Genomic DNA, 7,449 nt, shown 5'->3' with positions numbered 1-7,449 from the left:
AATGTTTAGGCTCTATCCCAGACCCACAGAATCAGAAACTGCAGGGATGGGGCCTGGGGTCTGAGTGTTAACAAGCCTTCCAGATTGTTCCCATGCAGCAAATTTTGAGGATTTTTACCGGTTTAAGGAAATAACTTCTTATAATGACAACAGGGTTTACTCTGGCAATATTATTATAAGCATTTTACAAATACCAACTCATTTAAATTTCACCAAAAAAATCTAAAAGGAAAATGTTCATGTCATTTTACAAGTTAGGCATATAAAAGTAAATGACTCACCACAGGTCATTGTCAGCTTGTGAGTAGAGAAAGTTGATTCCAACCCAGGCAGCCTGGCTCTCCAGCCTGAAGGGTTAGCCACAAAGCTTCGGCCGCCTCACTTAGCCCACTCAGCCAAACATCGGGAAGGCCCCACATCCAGCAGCTAAACCTTCAAGTGATTTATAGTTAGTAATAAATGAGTCAGCAACCATGGTCGAATTATAGAATCGGGAACTCAGAAGTAACTCTAGAAGTACGTGTGATATGAACATGGTTTTTAAATCTGCAGAGCTGACATGGTTAAGTTAAAAAGTCACATGTGATGTCCAGACTTAGACACTTGCTTGGGAAATATGGCATATTTGTGGGTTCGGCATCCAGTTTTTCTTCCAAAGCTCCTTGGTGACCAACCTCATGGCATCATACTCTCTTGTTAGTTTCTAACCCAGGTCTGGACTTGCAGACCCTTGCTAGGATGAATCACAGAAAGATGACCATGGCATGTTACAGAGTTCTCTATTTTCCCAGGATGGTTACATGGGTCACTTTTTGGTTTTGTGTTTTGCTGTCAGTTTCAAAAAAGAACTATTGTTAGTTATTGTTTGCTTCTTTTAAGAGTTGTTATAAGATATTTCTACAGCTGCTTTGTGTCAAGAGTTCTCCATGTATTTTCTACTTTTATTTAATCTGCCAGAATTATTAGAAACTTGAAGGCATATTGGGACTAATTCTAGTTCAACTTGCCCTATTTAATAATGCATGCTGTGTGCTAACTCACTGTCTGACTCTGCAACCCTGTGGACTGTAGCCCACCAGGCTTCTCTGTCCATGGGATTCTCCAGGCAAGAATACTGGAGTGGGTTGCTATGCCCTTCTCCAGGGGATCCTCCCGACCCAGGGATCAAACTGGAGTCTCTTAAGTCTCCTGCACTGGTAGACAGGTTCTTTACCACTATCGCCACCTGGGAAGCCCTAAATAACAACAGTAGCAATAGTAGTAATAATCATTGCTATTATTGTCAGAGCATGTATGTGCCAGAGGCTTTACTTGTGTTGTTTAATTCTCAGAAATATTCTCATGAGGTAGGCATTAAAATTATACCAAATTTCAGGTGGTATTCTAAATAATTCAGAGCCAGAATATGCTGTTGAATTAATTTTAAAACTCTTAAGGCCCCATTCTTAAGACCCATGTTTCCCAGCTTCCTCCACTTCATATTTATACTATTGAAAACTTTGGAGGGCCCACAGCATATGAAGGGTTAAAGTTTGACCATTCTCCTTTCTAACCGTACTTTGTAGTGTTTCTATGGATTCTTAAGGTGTATAGATATCTCATGCTTGAATATGGCTTCATTTAATGTTTACAAGAAATAAGTAAAATTCAATCATAATAATTCCATTTTATATAAGAAGAGACTGAGGTTGACTAGGTATATGAATTGCTAAGATCTCACATTTGATGTTAATCTGAACTCCTAACCCTGTACTTCTTGGACTATGGACTGTATTTCACCTACACCTTCCGAATGGTTTGCCATTTTAATTATCTCCCACTATACCTAGTATTTTTCTTTAAATCACTCCTCAAGTCTTTCCTTAAACAATAAGATCAGTAAATTCATAGGTTTGATATTTTTTTCTAGTAAACATGACAATAAATATACATCTTTTTTATCCTTTACATCAGCCCCTGGGAATTTACATTTCCCCCATCTCTATGTCATTTGCTTGACTTGTTATCATTTTTGGTATTTATGAACTTCTTATACTTCATCTCTAATATATCAACTGTGCCACTTTTCATTTCACCCCCAAATATTTCAGAGCAAATAATACCAACAAATCAAGTCTAAGATGTTACATCATATAGCACCTGGCAATTTTAAAAACTCCTTTTGTTTGTTTGTTTGTTTTTTGGCCAGGCCCTGCAGGATCTCAGATCCCCTACCAGGGACTGAACACAGGCCATGACGGTGAAAGCCCAGAATCCTAACCACTAGGCCACCAGGGAACTCCTGAACTTAGGTATTTTTTAAAAACTCACTCATATGTATTTAGGGCTTCCCTGGTGGCTGAGATGGTCAAGAATTCACCTGCAATGCAGGAGACCCAGGTTTGATCCCTGGATTGGGGAGATCCCCTGGAGAAGGAAATGGCAACCCACTCCATGGAATTCTTGCCTGGAGAATTCCATGGACAGAGGAGCCTGGCGGGCTACAGTCCATGGGGTTGCAGAGTCGGACACAACTGAGTGACTAACACACACATACACACATATGCATTTCAACAGATAGACATAATGTTAAAATTACTGTATCTCTTAATTAGGACTGATCATTACTAGCTCCCAGCCCTACAATTTTCTTATTAACTAATCAATTAACCAAAGAATCAAGTCGTGTGCTTACTGAATACAACAGCAGTGAAGTAGACTAAAATCCTGGCCACTTATTTTGTGCAATTTTATGAACTTGCCTAGTAGAGCAAGTGATAAGTGCCACGAAGAGAAACAGTGCAGAAAAAGGAGATTGAAATCAATCAGTATCACCCCGACCCAATACAATTGCATCTCAGCCAACTGAAGTTAAGCTGCAAACCCTAAGGCACTTATTTATCAATGAACCATGAGTATTTCAGGCTCCTAACCATTTAGACATTAGAAAGCTATGTATGGGTACAATTTTGGAAGATTTAGAGGCATTTTGAAATGGATGGTCCTCTTGTGAGCCCATAGGCTCTAGATTATAGGAAATACAAAAGCTACTTAGGAGGCAATTGTAATAGTACTATCTCAAAATGACAAATTAGTGGTTTTGAGAGTAAAGAAAGATATTAGATAGAGGAGGCATGTAGGGACCAGAATGGTTAAGAATGTATAATGGAGAATGAAGGGAGAATAAAGGAGAAATAAAAGAGAAATGATGGATGAATTTTAACATTTTTCGTGGCTGACTTCCAAGGATCCTGGGAAAACTAGGGCTGAAGCAGATAAAAGTGAGAGCCCAACACAGATGTGAGCCTGCGGGGAGACCAAGACCGAGGAGGAGCGCTGTAATGATCAAGTATCCACGGTCGTCAAGACTTTAGAAGCAGACGTCTATAGGGCAGCCTTACTGACTGTAACATTGTAAACTGATCACTAAATGCTACATGTTGCTTTTCTAACAGGTACTGTATCAAAGGCCATCATTGGTGGATATTTGGTTTGTCATGATTTCTTAGGGATGGGCAGGATATACATCTAAGGATTCTCACATCTGTGAGATGAAATCTCAAAAGCTGTCCAAAGGTGAATGTCCTGTGTGTATGAAAAGAGGGTGGTACAATGTTGGTTGAATTCCACGAGCGTTTTCTAAGAGCAAACAGTGTGTGAGCCAGTACTTAAAACGCAAGAGCATTGTAGTCAGTCTCACTAACAACCCTAGAAGCTGATTTTCGAGGATGAACAGCTTTGAGGTGGTTTCTGAGGTCAGCCACTGGGAAGCGGAGTGAGGAATACAAAACTGTAATTATGGGCAGAGCATGCATGCTGTCTAACTGAGCCACTGGCCACTGTATGAAGCTTTCTTCTCACCAAGGTATCCTGGTGTTCAAGTTTTGTTTTCATGATACACATGGTAGGGATTCTGGGTGGAGTGAGTTCTAGAGAACCATCACATCCTTGGCAGGCAATGCCTTAAAAATTATTTTTTTTTAAGATTTTTTTTTTTTTTTATGTGGACCATTTTTGTCTTTATTGAATTTGTTACAACATCATTTCTGTTTTATGTTTTATTATCAATTTTGGCCACAGGACATGCAGGATATTAGCTCCCTGACCAGGGAGCTCACCCCCTGCATGGGAAGGTAAAGGCTTAACTACTGGACCACCAGGGAAGTCCCTGAAAAATTATATTTTAAAGCCAATGACTACACTACTTACATTCTTATTACTCCCTTCTACTGTGTTCTCTTATCTCAGTTTGAGTCTTTGCCTTAATTCTATATTTTATTAGAATCTTGCCCTTTCTTCACAGATACCAAATGCAGTACTTTCCAGACCCAGTCTCTCCAATGATAAGGAAAAGTAATAAGGCCATATATGTGTGTATGTAAATATATATATATACAGACATGCATACACACATATACATGGCTGCCTTTTCAACTACTTTACAGCATTAAGAATAGATAGGATAAGTGAAGGAGTTTCTTAGGGGATGGGTGCCTTGGAATTTTAAGATTTATTTTACATACATCATAATTACAAAAAATATAGAAGTTTTTCTTTTTATTCATCACTATAATTTTAAGTCACTAAACATAGTTGTAAAACATATTAGACACTCTTGGAATAAGGTACAGACATGTTAGGGCATTATGAAAGAACAAAGATTTATGTGGAAAGAGTCAATAAAAAAGGTTCCAAAGACCACAATCATCACACAGTTACTCTATTTTTTCACTTCTTCCAATAGAGAATTTTATTAACACACTCTGAGAACAACCACAGAATGCAGAGGCAAGTCTAAGGTTTTAGAGCAGAGTCAGAAAATTTTTTCTGCAAAGGGCAAGACAGTATGTTAGGCTCTGTTGGTTTTAGAGTTTCTATCACAAGTACTCAATTCTGTCACTGTAGTGAAAGCAACCACAGACATTATGTAAATGAATAAGCAGGGCTGTGTTTCAATAAAATTTCATTTGTAACCACTGAAGTTTGAATTTCATATAATTTTTATAATGATATATCAAAATGCTATTACTCTTTTGATTTTGTTTCAATCATTAAAAAAAAACAAAACCCTAACTTACACACTATACAGAAACATGAAGTGGGCTGGATTTGACCAGTCTGCCTACTTCTGCGTTAGTGCAAAGCATTCCCACTGGGTCCTCTGTGGTGGAAAGGTGATCTGATCTGAATCCGAGCATTCAGTGTCACATTAAACTGTGATCTAACTCATCAAATACAAAAGGCAAGGGCTTGAAGGTTTTCTTTCACTTCGATGTCTGGAATTAAATGGCCAAACATGATTTAAGAGGTTTATCTTCAGCAGTCAAAAGTTACTTTCTGGATGGATCATGGCTGTTTTGTAATTTGGAATTTCTTTATGCAATATTCTGTGCTAATCTTGCCAGAATACAGCAGTGACACACTCCAGCACTGTTGAGATTCTGACATGTTACTTAACAGGATGCCTAACTAGACAGAACTTAAAACCACAGTTCCCAAGTAAATGCCCCTTTTCTTCTTGGAATTCTGTATTTAGGAAAGAGATAATTTACTTCTGACCATTATGAGATGACTTAAATTCCAGTGCTCTATAAGAACAAACCATTTTGCATTTGAAAAGGACAAATTCTAAAAGATAAAAGGACAGCCAAGGCCCACCCTTAGGGACTGAAAAAGAGTGTGTTATGGGAGGAAAAATGTAAGTGATGGGATGAAGTCATAGAGGCAGCTTTGGATGAGATAAAGCCCTTTCAAATTAAATTACACTGATATATGTTCACGGAAGGTTAGCCTAAACCAAAACTATCAAGAGTAAGACTAATCAAATGCACAAGAAGAGGTATTTAATTTGCTATTATCTCCCAACACCTGAACTCTCAGGCAAATACTCTTTGAAGTTTAATTTATCTTATTTTTGTGCTAAACCTAAGTTAGGAAAGCTGCATCTGCAAATTATAGCAGGGAGACTTTTCCATATCACATAGTTCAGATCAAAGAAATCCTAGCTGCTGCAGTTCTAAGAGTTGAGAGAGCTGAAGTTGAAAGCATTCACATAGATAAATTTTTCTTTCCTGTATAAAAATTAAGTACAATACTGGAAGGAAAGTGGATATTGGCCACTCATAAGCTAGGATAGATTCACGGCAAGTCTTGATGAGGAAAATAGAAAGTAGGTGATTCCTACATATATTTAAACCAGTTGTTCTTTCTGGTTAACATGAAAACAGAAAGTTTAAATGTCTTTTAATTAGTTTTATTTTCTACTCTTTTATAGTTTCCAATCTGTCCCTCAAAGGAATATAACTGAGTAGTCTACTTACTACTCACTGTTTAACGTCTCCACTTAGTAGATATAATACAGTATGGGGAACTCCTGGCTAATTTTACAGACATGTACACACAACAGTTCACCAATTAGCACAGTGGTTAAACGTATCCTCCATTAAAACAAAAACACAGAACAGAGCTTTCCTTGTTAGGACCAAGAATTTTTACTGGGCTCTAAGAGCTCTAAATGTATAGCTTGTAAATATGTCACTTTCTAACAATGCCAGGGAACATGGAAAGCACACCTATGAAGTGATTTCAGAGTATGGACAGAGGTCCACTACCTATAAACTTTTTTTATTGGGGTATAGTTGCTTTACAATGTTGTGTTAGTATATGCTGCCCGATGAAGTGAGTCAATTATCCATATACATACATCCCTTCCCTCTTGGGGCTCCCTCCAACTCCCCCTACCTCCCACCCATCTAGGTCACCACAGAACGCTAAGCTTAGCGCCCTGTGCTATGTAACACGTTCCCACCAGCTGTATTTTACACATGGTAGTGTGTACATGTCAATTAAAAAAAACACACACATGCGCCCCCGTGTTCCCTGCAGCACTGTTTACAATAGCTAGGACATGGCAGCAAGCTAGACGTCCACCAGTGGAGAACCGCATCGATAAAGATGCGGTATGTGTATACAGTGAAATATTACTTAGCCATTAAAAGGAACAAAACTGGGTCATTTGTAGATGTGGATGGATCTAGAGACAGTCATCCAGGTTAAGTCAGGAAGAGAAATACCTGTAAATTATTCTATGGAGTGTGTTTTGCATCTTCCTCTTCAATGCCATCATTACCTGCATCAGTGACTCACCATGTACCATGCACTCTACAGAAGGAGTTATATTATGAAGAAGCATAGTCTCTCCTTTGAGGAGTTAATATCCAATGAAGAGAACAGGACAAAGGAGCAATTATCACCTTTATCACACTTACCTGTAGAGGAGTGTCCACCTAAATGACCATGTATGAAGACAGCTATATGTTTACTGTTGCTTTGTTTTTTAAAAAATGCCTGTTCAGGGAAGTGGCCAGGATGGTGGAGTAGGATGACCCTAGCTCATCTCCTCTCACAGACACAGCAAAATTACAACTATTCACAGAGCAACTATTGATGAAAATGACCTAAACACTAGCA

This window comes from Odocoileus virginianus, chromosome 4 (assembly GCF_023699985.2).
Source record: "Odocoileus virginianus isolate 20LAN1187 ecotype Illinois chromosome 4, Ovbor_1.2, whole genome shotgun sequence".
Lineage (NCBI taxonomy): Eukaryota > Metazoa > Chordata > Mammalia > Artiodactyla > Cervidae > Odocoileus > Odocoileus virginianus.
This window is presented reverse-complemented; position numbering follows the sequence as displayed.